This window comes from Ornithodoros turicata, chromosome 3 (genome assembly GCF_037126465.1).
Source record: "Ornithodoros turicata isolate Travis chromosome 3, ASM3712646v1, whole genome shotgun sequence".
In the NCBI taxonomy this organism is placed as follows: domain Eukaryota; kingdom Metazoa; phylum Arthropoda; class Arachnida; order Ixodida; family Argasidae; genus Ornithodoros; species Ornithodoros turicata.
The window spans coordinates 41,598,916-41,621,218 of NC_088203.1; the positions used below are offsets into that span (position 1 = coordinate 41,598,916).

At 42.1% G+C, this 22,303-nt stretch overlaps 1 long non-coding RNA gene across 1 annotated transcript; it reads right to left on the minus strand.

Annotated features, from left to right (window-relative positions):
• Positions 1 to 449: 449 nt before the first annotated feature.
• Positions 450 to 21,789, minus strand: LOC135386918 (uncharacterized). The gene is made up of 4 exons (XR_010420712.1): positions 21,157 to 21,789; positions 17,299 to 17,577; positions 5,619 to 5,873; positions 450 to 769 (listed from the first exon to the last, which is right to left on the minus strand). It is a non-coding gene; the product is annotated as an uncharacterized LOC135386918 (long non-coding RNA).
• Positions 21,790 to 22,303: the final 514 nt, after the last annotated feature.

Here is a 22,303-nt window from a genome sequence, read left to right on the forward strand (position 1 = left end):
AATTGCAGGAGCATTCCACGGATCAGTGGGCGGTCCCAATTGTAGAACTTAAGTCGTCACTGACTATAGTGTACTTTACTAGTATTCTGTTATGCAGTCTTCTCTCACTGCTGTAATGAATTTTACTTCAAACACGTTTTTTCTCGAGGTTCTTTCTCAGTATAGTCACGCTTCCGGATTTGGAATTCTTGAGACTAGCACCTAGGAAGTACATTGGATTGACACTTCAACCTCCACTGTATGTGGTACAGATGTGTCCCAGATGTCATATAACTGTAATCCAGTGCGCTCTCATTGAGCATGTTAGCATTATGTACTTACATTCGTACTTGGTGATGACGCAATAGATATAGTAGGTTGTACCTGCACAGCGAATGATTTAGTGCTTGTGACAGCGCAATTGACATTAGACTGACACACCTGGTCAAAATAGTGACTCACAAAAGGGCATGATGTACCAGCTTGAAAATGTGTGACACTGCCATTCAAAGTACCCGCCTCCCATAACAATAGCTACTCCACAGTAGCCTGCTAAGTTGCAGCTCTGCTCAAACCAAGTGTTGGGTGCCCATACGACTTTGATAAGAAAGCTGCCTATTGAAAACAATGCTTGCCAGGACAGTGAAGATGACAAAACTTTGCACTTACCTCATGCCAATTACACATGATGCATAAATTGCACAAGGTGTACATAAATGTCTTGCGACGAAAGCACATCACAATGTTCCTTCCCAGGAATCAGTAGTCATCCACACAACACTGCACAACACTGAAAGAGCAGAGCACAGGCAAGTATAGTTCTGGGAGATCTTGAACAGTACTTTGGGTGCATGGAATCACATATTAATTTTGCTTGTACATCCATACAGTAGACTCCGTACACACGGGCAACTGAGATAACAGTGATAATCTTAGAATTGAGTAAGACACTACTACACAATGTGCAAAGGTCAATACGCAGAAGGCTTCAGTTTCGTACCGTGTAACTGTATGGTATGCCATCCCAATGAACATGTACGAAAACTTGACAGGCACACAACAAAAAGAAAAACTTGTCAACACCCAATATATTAGTATGTAGGTATATTAGATAACACATGTCAGTAACGTTCATGCTCAAACAATGTCCCATTTTGCAAAATTCATTAAATTAAAGGGCCACATGGAAGGAGAGAGGAATTGTGCAAAACTATGATTCAATCTTCGAAGTTCCGAAACAGGCGGGATGTCTATTGATGCACATTTTTGTGTCTTAGCATTGGAGAGCAGGTTGAATGCAAGACGAGTACAATGAGTATGATTTGATGACAGCGTCATTCTAAACCACAGTTCACATCTCAACATCCTGAATAATGCTGACCCACTGCACAACAGTAGTTTCTTCCCCAGCTGCCTATGTAAATTCTTGCATTAGAGAGCATTGCTTTGCAAGTAAATAATTTTCATGGGACGATGGATCAATTGCAAATACCCAATGAGTATTACTGAATCTCTATGAAGAGACAACGAGATTCACCTGCCTCCCCCACACACGCCGTACACCGGATACATTCCCTTTCCACTCATTCCAATAAACCCATCGTATACCCGGCTCTCTGTCAAGTCTCCCACAAACTGGTGCCGAAACCTCTTGGGCCAACCGTACTGTGACAGAGAGGACTACAGAAAGGCTACACCGATACTGACAGCATCATGGAACTCAGCTGTTCAAGAAAAGAAAGGCATTGCGCACATGGGTAACGACCTTCGTTCATGACATCGAACAGCGAATAGCAGCAGCAGACTGTAACAGTACCGAATTGAGGGAACGTTTAGATCGTCTCGACAATGTCAACGCCCTTCTTAAGGACGTTGACTCTCAAACTGAACCTTTATAAACAGAAGGGGAGTTTGAGGAACAGCATACTCGACAGATAGAATATCAAAATCATGTTGGCACCACGTTTCACTCATTGCTAGGCAAGACAAACGCTTCAGCTTCTATACAGGACACGGCACAGCATGATTCAACCGATAGAATGTCTCAGACGAATCGAGGAAACGTTAAGCCATCTCGAGCCAACAATGCACGACGAACAGAACACAGCGCCGTGCGACTACCTAAACTGGAATTAATGGTGTTTCACGGAAGAGAACACAGATGGCAACAGTTTTGGAGCCAATTTCAGTCTATGATACATGTAAGCTACAGTTTGTCCAATGCCGAGAAGATGAATGACCTAATGGCGGCGTTACAAGGCAAGGCCACAAGTGCAGTGCAAGGGTTGCAATAATGTCAGGTACTTACGGCACTGCCCTCAGCATATTACATGAGCGGTTTGGCAATGACCATCTCCTGATACAGGAGCATTTACAGAAACTTGCGGATATAGAACCAGTATGATCCAGTCATCAAGTGTACCTGCTAAACAAGTTACATGATATGATCCAGGCTCACATCAGAGGACAGCAGTGCCTTGGTACTATGATGGAGCCATACTGCTCTATGTTATACCTGGTACTGCTCAGAACACTTCTGAACAACATGGTGCTGCAGTTCCACACAAAGCTCGACGATAAGCTCCCGCAAACACAAAGCACCGCCTTAGAATTGTCGACGTCCACTGTTGCTTCGTATCATAATGCAGCTCTGCAGTTACTCATCACCTATCTTGGGATTTAGGTCGGATATCGCGAAGAGCTTAATCTAGGAACTTTGGACGCTACAATGCAGAATCATTCGAAAGGGGACCATTATAATAGAAGTAGGAGGCAAATGGAAGCTCCCGTAACAACGTTGCACAGCGTGACCGAGCACGGAAAACGCCAATCGTGCGTCTTCTGCAACAATACAGCACATAACATGGCAGACTGTACTAGCAGTTGCCTCAGTGAGACCTAATGACCAATCATTGCAGCGCTGACGATAATGACAAAGCGGAAGAGCAAGTTCAGCAAATTCGGGCAGGGATATTCCCTTTACGCCTCAGACAGTGAGCAGGCACTACAGAGAGGAGATTCAGTATGTGGGTGATCTTCGTATACTTTATCGTTCAGCTAGTTTATAACGGTGCGAAAAACTGGAATGAGATAAGCGACACTTACACACAAAGAGCACTTTACAGCGCTCATTTTGTTCATGTCCATTTTTTCCTGCTGCTGTTTTTCGTTTTTTTTTTCTTTTTTTTCTATTCAAGATGTACCATCTTTCCCACGTCACTAAGTTTATAACGCTTAGGAGCTTTCTTCAGCTTCCAATGTTCAGTGTTCTGCAACATCCTTTAGAGAGGTCACTTCACTGCACAACACAAGCTGTGAGAGACAAATTAAACCACACAGAAGCCAAACGTATTTCAAACCAGCTCGACTGCCCCCTTGTAGTTAGCTCGTCTAACTTTGTTTTCTTCCGTGCTAGGCACCAAGTACCATACTTGTTTTACAAGTGATATGGTCACTAAGGAGATGAGAATGAGATGTGGACACTGGGTGCGTCCGAATAGTGACGCATCACACTAGCTATCACGGTGTGCATCATCAATCAATAATCAATGCTATTATCATTGACTGGATATGTGTCTTTCTGTGCTGTAGGACCTAATGTGTCAAATGGGGGAACTCTGCCTCGAACAGTCTTGATGTTGTGTGGAATGTTCCACAGGGTGCTGTTCTAGGTCCTACATTGTTTCTAATTGATGTCAATGACCTTTCAAATTACATTCGCTCTAATATTATACTCTATGCAGATGATGTTGTACTATGTAGAGAAATTAGCAATCAAAATGACAGTTTAATATTGCAGTCTGATTTAGATCATATAGTGGGCTGGTCAGGAAGTGGCAAATGGAGATAAACACGTCCAAGAGCAAGCACATGACTATACCTAAAAGCAAACGACACACGATTAATCAGTACTTCCTGTCATATTGCTGCGTCGAACGAGTAAACAGTTACGAATACTTAGGAGTTTACTTCTCCGAGGACATGTCATGAAATTTTCATATTGATTCCGTATGAGGGAAAGCCTTACGAACCCTTAGTGTCCTAAGGCGTAAAGCTATACTTGGCATCTCCCAAACTGCCAAAGTGTAGTTTAGTGCAGTGCCCAAAATTAAGTTAATCGCGTACGAACACTTATTCTTCCGAAATTAGAGTACTCATCTATGATTTGGAGTCTATTCCACAAGTACCTGATTGGAAATCTAGAAAGTATACAGAATAAGTCTATACGATTTATCTTTAATATCCATGACAATTCTCCCAGCACTACGACATTAATACAGCAAAATAACATTGCACTTCTTGAGAATAGATGCTTAATCAAACATTTGCCATTCATGCATAAATTATTCCACATAGAGTCCACATATTTAAGGCATGGCATGCTTTATCTCTGGCCGTGCTAATCATGTTTTTAAATTACAGTCGACACTTGGATCTACCGAGTATTTTCTCAACCCTCCTCTACCATGTGGTATACGAGAGTGGAATAGCTTACCTTCTGACATTGCTATTGTAATCAATCATGATGAATTTGTTACCTTGTGCAAAGTTCAGTTTTTGTTCAGTGCCCGAATACAGATTATGGGTGCATGTTTTACCCCTCTGATGTAATGCCTCTTCTGTGGCCCTTCAGGTAAATAAATGAAATGAAATATGTGCATGTTCAAGCCAAAATCAGCACTCTACGCATCGCTATGCATGCCATCTGCTGCTGTTTGTCTGCAATGTATACTTAATAAAAAGACTCCAGAGGGTGCATGAACATATAGCATGAGACGCATGAGTGAAATCTGCAGTAATAGCAGACGACAAGAATTTCTCTTAGTTTCACATGGACACAGACAAAATCATGACATTTTATTGTTAATTGTGTTGTTGAATGAATTGTCTAATTGTTTTCTTATTGTGTTTATTGTGGATTAGGTAATTGTTTGGTTGTTTTATTTATTTTTGGATAGTTTAATTGTTTTGTTAGTTTCATTATTTATATATTGTTAAATTTTTGCCAATTTAATTGTTAATATATCGATTAATCTTTGTTCATTTTAATTCTTAATTTGTTCAAGTGCTAATGCATATCTAACATGATACGTTAAATTTACAAGTGGAATTGTTCCATGCTGTTTGAACTGTTTGTCCACACAGTTGGAACAAATGGCTGCTGCCATTTGTTAAAAAAACACAGCTGCCGCAAACTGTTGTCTGTTAAATTTTTCAATGAGCGCACCCTCCTCCGAGAGTCGTCACAAGCATGAAGAGCACTTGGCAAAACCTGCATTGGAGGAGACTTTCCATAGTGCGCTCTTGGAGAATACAGATGATGCACCATTATGGTCACAATTCCGGAGTGCGGTATGCAGTGACACAACTCAGACTATTCGAACGCACCCACTGTGTCAGGTGCATGGTGTCAGTAGTGAGAATAATGATGACCATTTGAGTTTTAATTATGCAAAAGGAGACTAGGCTAGCACAGAAAATTAGATCAAAAGCATTGTAGCACAGTCATCAGGTGCTAAAAATGTGCCTCCTAGATCCATTCAATGAGACGTCATTTTGCAACAGCAATATACACCACAAGTGCAATGGCAGAACTACAACAAACATCACTGTAAGATGTAAGTGTGTCGAGTACTAACCTCACTCTACTGAAGACTTTTGTGGTTTCGTTCATCCCTGTCCTGACAGTGCTGTGCCCACTGAGGTTGCAGCTTCGTGGTTGAGTCTTTACATGCTGTTCTGTTATTCCATGACATGGATATCAAGTTGATTTTGGCAATGGCATGTGCACTAACATTCCAACAGGTAAAGATGTCAAGAAAGCACATGTCGACATTAAATTGCAATGGGCAACAGTGCAGACCTATACAACATTGCCACAGCATCCTCACGATCTGGAACAAAGAGGAGACATTTGTGGTCATGCTCATGTTTGTCCTGAAGCTATCTTGCTCTGCCAATGCTAGCGATAGAGCTACAATGACCAAGCACTCAAAGAATTAGCAACTGAAGTGACATTTTTTCTTGTTCAACTGTTGGTCGGCCAAAACAAAGCAGTTGAAGACAGCTGTGAGTTGTGTTAAAGTAGCACAGAAGTCGTTTTTAACACCCTGTTTTCTTTGTACAAAACGGCTAAGCAGGCAGGTAATATGCACCACAAGAATTAATTCACCCCACAGAGTCATAATTATTGCAGAATTTAAGGTATGCAGCAAAAAGCGGCATACGCAACTATGGTGGAGAGCACTAACAGCCTGTGATCTGCGTGGGACCTTGCGCTGACGCTTCAGGGGTCACGCTCACTGATTGGTTCACATAAATGTTGTCTGTTACTCCACCCTTCGAGGTACTGAAACAGCACTGCTCTTGGCTCAGTTAGGATTCGGCTGCTCCTTCTATCCCCAATTTTTTGGGGGAAAAGGCAAAACTGGTTTATGGCGGCAAAGGAACAAGGCGCTGACTCCCGCTGACCAGCAAACCTGAACGAGTTCTCCTTGTAACGTCATCAGTGATGTGGCATCATACCTTCTCCTTTTCGTTATACCCAGAGTGGCGAGTTAAGAGTGAACGCGTAGAGCCTTGTTGAGAACGGTGAGTCGTGTTTATGTGAGCTTTTTTCTGGGAAACAAATTGCACACATCAAAACCTGTCGCACTATTCGGTAAAATGACACACACACCTTCATCAGACGTCCTTATCTGAACATTTTTGGGACGTCCCCCCGTACTCCTATAAGAGAGGATACGACCTCCGATGGCCCCATGTATTCTCTATAGGCGAAACAATGCGATTTTTGGCAGTTACTGCTGAACCGATTTGGAGAAAAATGTCCTTGTTCAATAGATTTTCGAATTTCAAAAAATTCATATTGGAGAGATTTGCAAATTTTTTTGCATAAGTTCTCAAAAACCTTACGAAAGCTGCAAAAGGTTTGTAAGTTTGGGCTCTCGCTTTTGGAAGTTCGTAGCTCGTTTACTGTAGCACATACGTGAACTGTAATCAGTAGCATCTTTGCGGAATTCTTTCTTGAATATTTTGCTGTCAGTGTCATGTCTGTGCATGCTTTCAGTTGTTTACAATATTGAAAAAACTCAAGGTATGTATGGCTCCGTGAACTGCGCTGTCTTGCCATCGTACAGTAACACCACATTGCTGGTCACAGAGAACTTCATATCATTCCACGGAATGCAGTCACTGTTCTAGCACCCTCCCAGAAGGGGCTTCCCCGGCAGCAGAAATCTGAGGAAATCCGTGTTGGATAGGTCGTAGCAAAATAATGGGAAGGCCTTGAGAATAGGGAGAATGGGTGGCATAGAACAGGAAAGCTTTGCTACAGAACATGCCACTGGACCTGGGATGAGACTAGAGTTGGGGGAGGTGAGGCATAGTGAGACCGAGTGGTGTTATCATTCGCTCTCCCGATGTGTTGAAATTGAAAGACAGTTTTCTTTTATTTATTTTTTAAACTGAGGTAATGTCAAAGAGTCGAAGACTGAATTAGGCAAAGGCTGAAAAATAAGGAAGTCCAAGAGGATGTCAGTGAAACAAATAATTTAAGGATAAAACGCTGAAAAAGAATCGACGTAGAAATTCACTTTTTCAAATAACTTTTTTAAAAGAAGCGCTTTCTCCTTACTCTTACTCATGCATCTAGAGCTTATTTAATATTTTGCCACCCACAATTACTGTAATGGTACTCCAAACCAGGTGCATACACACAAAGGTTTCATTTTGTGAGAGAGACTCGGAAGACAATGGGAAGAGAATGTTGACCATTGATAGGTTGGCACGAACAGTGTGTCTGTGTGAGACATCGGTGTTCGTATGTCAGCAACACCTCTGGAGGCCACAGTGCAAAGGTAGCGAGTACAGATCCAAACAGAGCAATGAGTGTTGCTAATGGCGTGCCACAATCAACGAAGAAGGAAGTCACTGAAAAGGTTAGCCACCTGTAGGACTCGAATCCACATCTTCTGGATTACAGACCTAGGGACCGTTGATTGTTCTTCGGCACTTGAGGCCATGGGAGGGTAACGGACATATTTTTGTTGCCGTTTCCAATTTCGTTACTGCTATATTTTCATTTTCATTATCAGATTTCGGTGGCAGATTTTCAATTTCGTTTCCCTTACGTTTCTGTTACTGTTTCCGGTAATGGAACGGCAGGTACAGAGCAGCGAGAGGACAGCCCATCTGGCTCTGTCAGCACCCTGTTTTGCCAAAATGCTGCTTCGGTGTCACGCGTACATACTACACAAGTAATTTTAGGTCGTTGGGATGCACACACCTTGCAAGATTTTTAAAAAATGTTGGAACACGTTTTCAGTCTTCAGCCACTCTGAGTCTAGCAACCCAAGATGGGTGCAACCTTCATCCAATGTCGCATTCATAGGCAGACGTTCTCAGTAGTAAACAATACTGCCATAGCCACGGTGAAATGAAGGGAAAAAAAAGTAAAAAAGAATGAAAAATCGTAGGCTGCCATCCTTGTGCTATGGTGGAGTAGAGTGCATAGAGTCTACGCTGCGTAAGTCTCGTGTGTTGATGTCATGAAGTTACAAGGACTGGGACAAGTAGGTAAGCGAGGGATGAAGCCTCGAGATCCAATATTGCGCTTTGTTTCCATGCTCTTGTGTGGTATTTAGAGTACTACAGGGAATGAAGTCATCAAAATAACAAAATAAAGTGAAAAGTCACTCAAATGTCATCGCACAACAGGAATAGCCGTTACCCTAATTCAATACGGGACGATAATTTTCGTTTCCGATAATGAAGCACAGTGGTATGCATTTCCGTTTCCATTATCATTACCGTCTTCAATTTCGGTAATACACTGTTCCCGTTACCTTTGTGTGTTTGCCCTTTCTTACGTGTTCCAGCCTCAGAACATCAAGCTTCATTGTGCCACAATCTCAGCTGTGGACGACTTTTTCGAGCTTGTTGGCTCTCATCGACACAGCGTAACGATGGGAACCGGATATTTCGGTGCACGGACACGGCGGTGCATGGGATTTTCAGTGGACATTTCGTTGAACGGAAATTTCAGAGAATGGACACTTCGGTGCACGGATAACTCAGTGCGCATTTCTTTTTTTTTTTGCCGGGGCAATGCGAAAAGTTACAGCAGTGACTATTTTTGTCGTTCCGTATTCACCACACATTCAGAATTTAGCAAGCTTTCGCTGAAATCTTTGTTACAGAAATATCATGTTATTTCACCCATGCACTTATCTGATTGAAAAAGCGCTTCGTATGCATGGTTGGACAAATGCACACCAAGTATCTTCTGTACCTGTTGTTTTTGCAAGCTACGTGTCGTGTCCTGTAACACAATTAAAAAAATGTCTGTCGGAGGAGAACATACTGTATTGTGGCTCTGTGGGATGACTGGTGGGAAACATCAAATTTCTAAGTTTCATCAAATGTCTAAGAAGGAAATTTCGCCATGGTACGACAAAAGACGTAACGTCGAACTATAAGAAGGCCGAAAAATCATAACGCCGAAAGCAAAAAGGCCAAAAAATTACAATGCCGAACTGTGAGAAGGCCGAAAATTAGAACACCGAACAATCAGAAACCCCCAAATAACAAGGCAAAAAGAGACAGAAGACCTAGGATGAGCATCCCATCACTGAAGGGGATGACTGGGAAAAGGTTTCGTAGAACTTTTATTTAACTATTTTATTAGAAGTCAAATAATTGGAATGCATAGCATTTGGTGCTCGAAAATAAAATGGCTAGAGCGAGAGAGAGATAAGCAATAATCTATAACATGTTTACAAAGAAAAAAATGCCTGGTGGGTGATTGCCAGTGAATGGCTTGTACCACCTACTCAATGAATTTGAGAGGGTGTTGGTGTCACTCTATACATTTGGTAACCCGAACATGATTGCCATCGTGTACAATAAACACATGCAATAACACAGTCATGTCTACTTTTCTTTTTTGTTTTCCGCCTAAGTGATCGAAAGTGTATTATTTATTTATTTAGTTATACTACTCCGCACCGAAGGTGCTACAGTAGGAGTGCTCACGCACGACAGGGAGCATGGACAAGGTGCATCAATAAAAACGCTCAGAAAAACAGTAAGAGCCTATTTGGGCTCGCCATACATCATGCTCAAGAAGCTTGACAACGTGTCACATTCAACGATGTTTTGCGGAAGTGAATTCCAGCGCGAGATAGCACGTGGAAGAAAAGAGTTTTTAAACACGTTGATATTACAGTGTGGCTCACATAAATACAGTCGAGTTCTCCCAGATTCTTTAAACAATAGGAAATTTTCAGCGCTTGTGTTAAGCCAGCAGTTGAGCAGTAGCCAGAACACTTTCATGCTCAGCATTTCAACTCGCACAGGTAATGGAGTGAGGTCTGCGTCATGTAACAGTTGAGTGGGCGAATTGTATCTACCAAATTTATTGAAGACAAACCTAATAGCTCTTCTCTCAACCATTTCAAGTTCTCGCCTTTTTATTTGTTCTTCTGGGTACCATGCTGGAGAACAGTACTCGATCATTGGTCTAATAAGTGTAGTGTATGCCACCAATCGAACTTTACATGGTGCATGCCTTAGAGTACGGCAAATTACGTTTAACTTCCTAAGGGACTTCCCTTTTATATATTCGACATGTTGTTTCCACGATAGCTTACTATCTACAATGACACCTAAATATTTGTGTTGGTCTGCATGTTGCAACTGAAAGTCTCCGAGGAAGTAGTTAAATTTCAACATGTTTTTCTTCAGCCCTATAGACATTACCACTGACTTTTTTACGTTAAAGGGACCGAAAAGTGAATATAAACCTATCGAAACTTTATGTTCAGCGAAAAGCTTGATCCTTCAAAAGTTCAAATATCAAAGAGCTCTGCTGAAATCGCTGTAGTTTTTCTGTAATCGAATTTCCCATAATTGCATGTCCAGGGACTTAGTAGGAAACCGAGCAGTCTGTCAACAATTGCATGACCCCGCGCCATCTGTCGAGGGCGCATGTAACACGCGCACTTCCGGGCGCTAATCCGGCGAAAACGAAAATGGCAGTGCATTTGTGACCACCTTCTACGTCGAGAATGTCGAGCCTCTTGAACATGAGTGCGCTGGAATTCCACATTCGAGAACTGTCGCTCACACAGAACTGTTGTTCGTGCATTAGCGTGCTGGAAAGTGTGTTCTTCGCAGCAGAAGATTCCTCGTCCAGAGATTAATCGGAGTCACATTCGTCCTCAGCAGTAGCTCACCGTGCCGTGAATATGGACTGCTTTGTGAAATTTCCATGTATCAGGGAGAAGCACTTGTGTAAGCCGAAACAAGCGCTGTTTTTTCGTTGTGCAGGTGTTCATGTGTGAAATGCAAACCGACGGATACTACGGACGGATACTAAGGTTTTTGCTGCCAAGAGGTAGAGAATGCGTGTGGAAAGCAGACAGACACTGTGCCTTGACACCGAAGTATTGCAAGTGTCTTTTACATACATCCGAGAAACCGAAGGGCATGGCAACATACACTTCAGCGCCGTGTGGTCTTTACGCGCTACTTGAACGGCAAACTGGACGGAAAACCATTATTTCTGCAGGAAATTCAGTTATACCACCTGTCGGGCATTCACAAGGATATGGGGTGCTCCGAGAAAATACAATAGAAAGTACTCCACTGGATTTCGATCTGCGTCATGCATGCTATTAGGGATGCTTACCCATCAGTGCGCTGACCTGTAGAAATGTTGTCAGCATATTTTCATTTCTTGTTTGCTGCAAGTTTTTCTCATTGCTTTTTCGTTGCTGTCACAGTATATTATAATTACTAGTTTGTTCCTGGAGGGTTAAGTAACCTGTGGGCATAGATGTATTTGTAGGTTATACTCATGTCTCAATTGTATATGTGAGGAGTAAGTAAGATAATTTTCATCAGTGTCATTCAGCTGAACAGTTTTCATAACCTTTTAGTATACTTCTTAGTGACCACGTTTCCAAATGTCAACTAATAACTGAACCAAGATTGGGATTTAACACTTAATTAACTCTGTTTTGCTAAACGGAGTACTTGTAACTGATTCATTATCACGTCACCAACTAACATTTGTAAGGAAGAACTTGAGGGCTGACTTCAACTATTATTAACCCTTGATCTGGGTTCAAAGTTAACAATGCACCATTGGCATGCATAGTACTCCAAAATGGCTAAATAACTCATTGCATAAGTTCTCTGTTGACAGCCCTGCAAATTGAAACTGGCTTCAGTGTACACTACAAATGCATCATAACATTTAATTGAAATATAAGAGCAGAAGCAACATTTTGTTACAACTCAAACTATATCTTTCTTTTTTATTGTCCAGGGATTTAGGAAACAGAGTAGGACTTCCTGCCCTCTGATGTTTTGACGTACTTGATAGAGTTGTAAAACCTGCAACAAAATAAACAAGAGAAGTATAAACAGCTTCGTCTTTCCCTTTTGAATTTAACAAGCTCGTTATATTTTACCATTTGTTCACTTTTGCATTCTCTGTTGGTGAAAAGATTACAGGAACAATAATGCTGCAGATCAAACAATGACCTGTCATCTTGATGAAGATCAGAACATTTCTTCAGGCAAGCTAAGTGAGACAAAAGAAATGTACAATGAAGGTTGTACAAAAACAGCAAATCTCCGTCGACTAAAACTTTATATATGTGGATGTTACCACATCATGTAGTTTCCATCCAAAAGTCGGACTAGGCAAGGTTGTTTCGTAGGTTGTTGGCATGTTGATGTGCTATACCGTTACAGCACATCAATATAGATGAGGGGCAAACACAGTAGACAGCGTGATGGCTGCAAACTCAATAAAGTTTATTCAACAGAACAAGAAACCGAAAGCATGAGTATAGAGAAAGGCAGTGCCCATGCAGTGTATGGTGAACCACATTAATCTCTGAGAAGGTAGGATCGGAAGAGCAATAAAGAGAAATGACAGTTGCGTCCTAGATAGGGGAGCTCTGCAAATTTAGGACCAATATGATGTGGTAACCTTGCATGGCTCGCTGCAGCTCTGACACACATTGAACAATTCCAGTAGTGGGGCTTCAAAGACAATGAACGTTTGCTGTTTCACTGGGCATTCGAGTGTAGAAGATGCATCTCTACAAAATTAATTAGCGTTCCTTAGTCATAAAGTCATAACTACATCTCAACAGGAAGTATTCTTGTACCCTTCAAACAAGCTAGTAGTTCTCATCGATTTCTTCTCCTGTTGTTGAAGTCATACTAATGTTCTGCACCTGTCCAAAGACTCAAAAAATGTAACAAAGTCTGCAACACGTAACAAATCTAGTGCTTCCATCTGTGGACTTTGCATACCTGCATTCAGCTATTTCTGTCATGTCAACTTGAGTGCCGGGATCACACACACACGAAGCAGTCTTGCGCCACTTCAACACTGGAAGGCCCCTAAAATTAAATTTGTTGATGTTGACAATGTTGAGTACGGGACAAGTGGGATAACATAAGTTAAATGGAATACGTCGTCGCTATATTATAATTTATACATGTGTAACGCCTGTACATACCTAAGACGTTGTGTTGAACTCGTCACCTCGGTGAAGCAAAATCACTGGATATTGAGCATCAGTGTGCCTCGGACGTCTTCACAATTCGCCTTTTACGGCATCTTCGTAGTCATCGGCAGCAAAATGAGCTCAGCACACACGACACGACAGCTACATCTAATAATCGAGTGTTTCGAACCACATTCGTTTTCGCGCACTCTCCTGTTGAATCTTGTGGTAGAAAACGCCCGCCGCCGATGATGAACGAACATGATTTTTGCATCCCCGAACACCAGAACTACACCAGGCATATGAAGGTCTCTCGAATAATTGACACAGCAACCACGAACATGTCATTCACTTCTCTTCGCGCGACCAACACCACCACCCACGACGTAAACAATAAATGCGATAACACAGACGCCATTGCAGATGGCGCGGCGGATCGTAGCTCTAGCGGCGAAGTAGCCGAATGCTTTATTAACGTAAAAGCTATGGAAGTGAGCGTCATTTTTAAAATGGCGTTTAGCTGTAAGATAATGTGCGTCAGCTTTGTTCTCTACAAAATTAACTCTCACGTGGTAAGGGTTGACCAATCCCGGGGAGCCCTGGACCTGAAACCCAAGTTGCTCTTTTTCGCCGTTCGCTGGCAGCACCGTCCATGTTCCGGCAATCTTCAAAATATTTATACGTAAAAAATATTCCGAATTGAGAAGTAATGCTTTCTGTATCCTATCAAACAACGATGTTGTGCACGACAGTGGGCAAAAATATAGGGGTTATTTTTCACTTTTCGGTCCCTTTAATGTTCATTTGCCATTCTCGGCACCACCTCTCTATACCTTGCAAAGCAGTATTTAAGACAAACTGGTCCTCTGATGTGGATATGCATCGATACAAAATACAGTCATCAGCAAAGAGTTTAATGTTGCACGGTACTGAATCAGTTAAGTCGTTTATGTATAGAAGAAATAATAAGGGTCCTAAGACAGTTCCCTGAGGGACACCTGACAGCACATTTTGCGAATTTGAACAGGTCTCTTGAAAGAAAACAAACTGTTGCCTAGACGTTAAGTATGCAGATATCCAAGACGTTAACTTCTGATTTTGAAAGATATTTGCGACATTCATTATTAATTTCAAATGTGACACCTTATCAAATGCTTTTTCAAAATCGATAAAAGTGACATCACATTGTTTTCTTTCGTTGAGACACGACGCCCAGTCATGCACAGCCTCGATTAACTGCAATGTTGTAGACGACCCCTTTCTAAAACCAAACTGGTCACTGCTCAATATTTTATTTCTATCTAAGTATTCCACCATTTGTTTGAATAATAAGTGTTCCATTATCTTAGAACATGCAGAAGTCAATGAAATGGGTCTGTAATTGCAAAAATCTGTTTTGTCTCCCGATTTGAAAACTGGTATAACTTTAGCAAGCTTCCATTCGTTAGGAACGTTCCCTGACTCATAAGATTTCCTAAATAGAATTACCAACAATGGTGCGATGTATTCTGCGTATCGTTTTAAAAATGTATTATCTACATTATCTGGCCCCGGTGACTTTTTAGGATCTAGTCAAAGTAACATATTCAGCACTCCGGGTTCAGATATTTCAAGGTCTGGAAGAGGATCAAGCCCTGTGTAGCCGTGACATGATGGGCGCCGTGCATCATCGATAGAGAATACAGAGGCAAAATAATAATTGAATCGTTCAGCAGATAGTCTATTGGATGAGGATACTGTCTTATTCTTTTGAGGGATAACATATCGCCAGAACTTCTGTGGTGCGCTGTTCATAAACCGAACCAGAGTTTGCTCAAAGAATTGTTTTTTAGCGCTTCTTTTCTAATTTGGTTACGAAATGCTGTTATCAAGTCCTTGTTGTTCTCATTTTTTGGTGGAGGTCTTAGTTTACGTTGCTTATGTACAACGTCACGAGTGATCCACGGTTTCTCGCGATATGTCTTTTTATGTTTTTTGGGGACAAAATTATTCAAACAGAAAAGTACTTTCTGCCTAAATAGATTCCACATGTCATCAACTGAACATGAACTCTCAAGAGCCACAAACATATTGGACAACTTCTCAAATTCGTCTATTATGCCTATATCATCTGCTCGGTTGTAGTCAAAAACATACTTATACATTGTTCGTTTTGTTTAACCTTATGACCAAGCACAATGTTGACTATTGTAATTAGATGGTCTGAGATGCCATCTACCACCTCCCAAGTGGGTTCAGAGTTCAAGTTAGTGAACGTCAAATCTAAAATCAAACCAGAATTTTTACTCACCCTTGTATTTTGCATAATTACCTGAGTCAACCCAAATTCATACGCAATGTCAATGAGAATATCGGCGCTGGGAGAATCTCTACCATAAGGTATAAGACTCTCCCAGTCGACATCTGGAGGATTAAAGTCTCCACCTAGTATAATCTTTGCTCCTTTGTCAAGGCTATTGCTCATGTATTTATTAAGTGGATCCATTACAGAGGGGGGTGATCCAGGAGCACAGTAGACGGCACCAAAATAGTAGCTGGCATTGTCAACACTGAGTTTACACCAGACACTTTCAACATCATCGGGTATTCCTAACAAGGCATATTTAAATGTATTATTCAACAGTATTGCTACACCCCCACCTTTATAACCTCTGTCTTTTCTGATCACGTTGTAATTAGACGGAAACACTTCAGAATCAACAATGTCTTCAGTTAGCCATGTTTCAGTAATAATTATAATGTCTGGCATTAGAGAAGTGCAAATTTCTTCAAACTCAAGTGTTTCATTTACTATACTTCTTGCATTTAGATTCACAACTGATAAAACACCACTATCCAAGGTTATTATCGGACTCCGCTTGTGCTTTGATTGTTATTTTTGAATTTCACATACCTTCTCTGAGGAAGCATTGTACTGATATTGTTTTCCATTTATGGTAAGTGTGTTATATCGTAACCTGAATTTTTCTTGCTGGTTCTTCGCAAACTCCAGTAATCGTTGGCGTTCGTTCCTTACTTTTGTGGAAACGTCCTCGGAAATTGAATAGTTTTTCCCTTTTAGCTTATAGCCAGAAAAAAGAATTTCTTCTTTACACTTGAAAGATGAAAAGGTCGCAATAACTGGTCTATGTTTTCCGTTCTGTTTTTTACCTAAGCGGTGTGTACGCTGTATCTCACCTTCTACGATATGTATATCTAGTTCCTTCAAACAAAAGTCTTTAATCTTAGTTTCTGATTGTGACCAGTTTTCATTCTCATCTTCTGTTATTCCATGTACTATCAGATTGCAACGCCTTTCACGATTTTCAATGTCACCTACCTTACCCTCTAAGCGCAGTAGCTTATCTTGAGCTTCATCCGCAGAAGCTTGTAGAGCACAAATCTGTTCTTTTATATCAGTAATGGATTTCATGTCTGCCTCTATTTGCTGCACCTTTACAGCGAGGTCGCATAGAGTTCTATCTTGTTTTTCCTGAACAGCCTTCATTGCGGATAATTCATTAATTAGTTGACATTGCCCTGCGGTCATTTTTGAGTCCATGTCTTTGATGGCATTTAGTACAGTCCTAAGGTCGGGAAGTGTTTCTGACAAAGTCGTTTTTGGAGTGTCTGTTTTTTGGTATCTAGGACCTGGGTTTGACTCAACATCTCCAGCGCGTAGTAACAGAATAGCAAGTACATCAGAGACAACGCTCAATGCATCAATGACACTATTTGGGCATACTAGCACGACCAAAAATCTATTTCCACTGCAAATTGTTGTAGGATAGAAAACTAAGTGTCTCACCTGAATAAAAATGATAGGAAATTTGAGCGACATGATCAGTGTCGTGCCACTATGCCCACTGAAAAGTTCCTGGCCGGACTCGGTTAACATAGTCTGTGGCGCTGCTGTAGTTACCGACGTCATGAAGTACCGAAGTTCATCACAATGGTGCACATAAGCTGAAGTCTGCAACTTGGCTTCGCAAAGTGGTTCGGTGTATCCGGTGATAGCATCAAATCTAGCTGGCTGGAATTGCTGATAACTGTAGCAGGATTCCAGTGCAGATGCGAGAGTGATGACCTGAATAAAAATGATAGGAAATTTGAGCGACGTGATCCGTGTCGTGCCACTATGCCCACTCGTTTATGCCCACTATTTCACCCAATTATCTAACGGAAAGTTGGGTGAAATGATTTATCCCCAGTATTAATTCCCAAAAAGTCTATCCTGCTTAATTTGTAGAACTCATTATTCGCAGTTGGAATAACAGTTTCCGTATCTTGGGTTCCTTACTTTTCAACCTTACGGTAATTCAGTTTTCTGGCTTTCCGGCCTTCTGACAATTCGGTTTTCTGAATTTTTGGCCTTCTGATTGTTCTGTGTTTTGATCTTTCAGCTTTCTGGTTCTCGGTCATATGATTGTTCGATGTTTTAATTTCGCGGCCTTATCACTTTCAACCATATGATTACCACCTGTCTGGGATTCCTACTCATGCACGCTATCCGAAAAAAAGAAAAAGATAGAGGAAATACAAAGATCTGCTGCACGGCTTATCTTGACTGGGTTTCAAAGGATTTCTTCGGTTACATGTATGTTGCAAGGACCAAATTTAGATTCACTTGGTGCAAAGTAAATAAACTAAAACTGGGTGTCTGCCTATTTCATAGAACATCGTTTGGTCGAACGCTGTTTGATCAAAAGCTGATTGATCGATGTCGTTTGTTTGAAAGGCGTTGTTGATCAAAGCTCCGTGGAGTGCGTCGCACGCACCTGACTTTCTGTAACTTTTTATTCGAGCATATGGAGCAGGCAATCGGTGTCCTCTGCTTTTTTATGTATTTATTTGCTTTATTTAGCCGAAGATGGGAGGTCACTGGTTATTCTAAGACCTTTGTTATTTACGAACACCTCAGCTGAACAGAACAGTGAGGAAGAATCCGACGAACTACACACATTGAAGAAAGTCGCCTCACGTTGGGAGTAGCCGACAGTCTGTGCTGCTTCTGGGCACCCTTCTCATTGCTGGCGGCAAATTTAAAGGGACAGTTCTGAAATGGGATATAGCCATATGTGCGCGAAAGCTACTCAAAGTCTGTGGATACCAAGAAGGAAATTTTGCCATGCTACAACAAAACACATTAAATTAACAGCATATAAAACATTAGTCCCGTGTTGCTCAGGACTAACATCTCCATTTTTTTTTCTTTTACAAATCAATCAAAACATTAGTTCCACCTTATTTAGAGAATGCATCTGCAGTCTAGGATCTCTGCACATCCACGCTATCCAAAGAAAAAAACAAAAGGGAGACAAAATGCGAAGGTCCGCTGCACGGCTTATCTTGTCTAGGTTTCGAAGGACTTATTTGGTTAATGTTTGTTGTGACAAATAAATTTAGATTGACTTGCACGCAGACGCAAAGTAAATACACTAAAACTGAATAGTCAGTTAAATACAAACATTCCACCATAAGTACATTCCGTCTACAAACTGTTCTAGTGTGAGAACTCAGCTCCAAAGAAAAATCAGCAGGTGAATATAAGTAAGCGCTCGGCGAACAAAATATAACAGTTGGACTTCGCGCTGTGTCTAGAAGGTCAGACAAGCTAAGATAACATAACACCAAGAAGTCACCAGATGCAGTCCACAAAGGGACAAAAAGTATTGGCGTTAGTCTGGACCTCAGCCTTTCTTTCCTCCTTCTTCTGTAGTTGAATTGGCCTTGGCAACCCAAACATGACATGAGATGAAAGTCACTGAAAAGGTTAGCCAGCTGTAGGACTCGAACCGCTAACCTTTTCAGTGACTTTCATCGTTAATTTCTTAGGCAAATTGAGGCTTTGTATGTATTTGTCCCTTCTATATTGTTCCAGCCTCAGAACATCAGTTCTTTCATGACATGAGATCCCTGGATCTGTCAAGGAGGTCACACGTGTTTATGGGACTACACAATCCTGCGGAGGAGTAAGTTATTTGTACTAAGGGTAATGGTTACAGTTTTCTCCAGGTTGAGACCTGTATGTTTGTGTGGCACCATCTACACGCGAAGAAATTGTGAATTGGAGATACTACCTCACTCGTATCCCCTCTTGAGTGTTCGTCGAAGCTTGGATAATGGGTGACAATTTCGAGGAGGCAACAGATACAGCCGTTCCAGCAGAGACCCTCGCTCAAGATGGAACCCATCATTGACAGAATGGCGTAAATGCAGGCTAGCTGGTGGATAAATTCCATGATAGGCAAGCCTGAGCGATGCCCATCGCTCAGGCTTGCCTATCATGGAACCCATCATTCTTTTTAAGGTCGCAGGGGCGTTACACAAGCCGAAAGACATGACAGTGAATTGCTACAAAACCGTCAGGCGTAGTAAATGCAGTTCGGTCATTCCACGTCAAATGATGAAAACATGTCGCTTGACCACCACCGATAAATTTCTAAGAACAGTGGTTTCGAAGGTCTCGGTTCAAAATATATTTTCTTCGACATTTGAAAGTGCTCGAAAGGATGCACTGAAGGAGCAAGGTGTACCATACATTTTTGCAATTGATTGGTCCGTGCTCAATTCTACAACCTTCCAAATGTGATTTTTATGTAACTTGAAGATGCGACACCCTGTAGATCTTATGCAAAATAGGTTTCCCCCACACCTTCTAACAGGACGCAATTTTCACCATGTCATTTTTTATCGCCTTCATTTCCGAATTCAGCGGTAAAATAAACATGGTGGCGTTTCACATGCAGACACACAAAAAAATTTTTTTTCTGAGTAGTACAGCTCGAAACAGTTAACTTGAACTTGAGTTAACTGAACTGAGTTAACTTGAACGCGCCACCAACCTGCGGAACGGGAACAGAGCCACCCTTGTGGCGCTTACAAGAAATAAAGGGAAAGAGCGCTTCAGACTGTCCCAGTTGTGCTGCAGGGGTGTCCGCCTTGTCAGGAGCTGTTGACGCGGCATCGCAATTACCGTCAGCTGTTGCTATCATCACGGCGTTTGTTTGGTTTTGCAGCGATTATGTGGCGGTGCATGCTGGCTGATATCGCAAGGAAGCAATGGTAATGCAATTCCGAGTCAACAGCTCATGGCATTGCAGACACCCCCGCAGCACAAGTGGGACAGTCGAAACACTCTTTCCCTTCATTTCGCCTAAGTACCGCTAGGGTGGCTCTCTTCCCGCTCCACAGGTTGGAGGCACGTTTAAGTTAACTGTGCTTCAAGCTGTACCTCCCGTGCTGGTGACAAGTTCCGCAAAGTTGGCAATTTTCTAACTGAGTTTTCGGAATGTGGCGGTTCAGATATAAATAGCACCATTGTGATTCTACTCCAGAATGCTTCCATTACGGGCTCTTCAGAAACTAGAAAACTGCCCAGTGTCCTAAACATGGCACCTGTCAGGAATCCGAGAGTGGGTACCTCACAGTCAACCCCAAGAGAAGCAAAGGTCCCTGTGGACAGCAGTGTGGCAGACGTGGCTACTGCAAATCCAGAAGGCCAAATGCACTGGTTCCCTCGAGGCGTATCTGACTGTGAAGTATGCGAAGTTTGGAGTGCTCTACCTCAGTTTGATTGCATTGCCAGCTAATAAAGTTGCGGCACAGAAGAGTGTTCACAATTTGACAACACTTGTGGCTTTAGAAGAAAAGAAACGTAACTCACCCAACAATGTGGACGTCAGCGCGGTGACATTAGATTGTATTGGATTTGCGCATCGTTCAGCAAGCACATTTTCGAGTAATAGCAACTCCTCGTAATCGTTGTAAAAGCTTAACTCTCACACACGGAACAAGATCAACGACAGAGATCCGTACTCCGCCTATGCGGAACTCAGGCAATTATTGTGAGTGTCCCTTCAGATAGCCGAAATACACAGAAAACATTGTTATCTGCAACCTTGGTGTGCCGATGCTTTCATTCTACGTTGACCTAAAACGAATGAGATAGCACGCAACAGCTGAGGTTACAAGTTTGGGCATTGCCAACTGTAGGATGGGACAAGGCGCGCAATGTTTGCCCATTGACTTCACAAACGTATGTGGCGCTGACATTTTCTTGCAAACGGATGACAGGTAACATTTCACAGAGGCTCTTTCAACACGTGCATCATACCGCTGTAATGAAAAACATTGCTGCACGATGTGGAAGGTTGCCAGGTGCATCCAAATTGCATTCTAAGAAACTAGGAAGCATCTTTCACAGCTCAACGCATAATTTGTGACACAAATATGACGTACTAAACATTTTCCGCAGCCACTTCAGCAAACAAAACTTCCCGCACAACACAGCGCACAAAAACACGAACAATCAATAAACAAACCTGGCCTGGATAGGGCTTTGGATTGGATATAGAAAGTGTCCACTAGAGGTGTGCGCCGTGCGCCGCGCCTTCACGCTGCCGCCGCCGGGCAATTTTCGCTCGTCGCCGAGACTTGGCCTTCGGGAGAGGAAAATCACTTGCGCTGCGCATGCGCTAGAAGTGGTGTCACGTGTCTCTCTTTGCCGCCGCCGTGCCGTCTGCTCGCTTCGCGTGCGCATGCGCTAGCACACAGCGGTTTGTTTGCTTGAGGATGAGATTTGTGGTTTGTGGTAGCGGTGAAGCAACTTTGCCAAATATTCCGTTCAAGTTCCTCGCTGGATGTCCCGCTCGTCCGTCGATGTTCAACAGGTGAGGGAACGTTTCAGCAACGCCTGCGAGTTTCATGCTCGCGGTTCAAAAGGTGAGGGCGTCTGTACAAAATTGTAAAATGGGCCGCTCTGTTACTACAGTGCCAGTCCACTTTTTCTCAGCTGCACCCTCTCAGTTCAG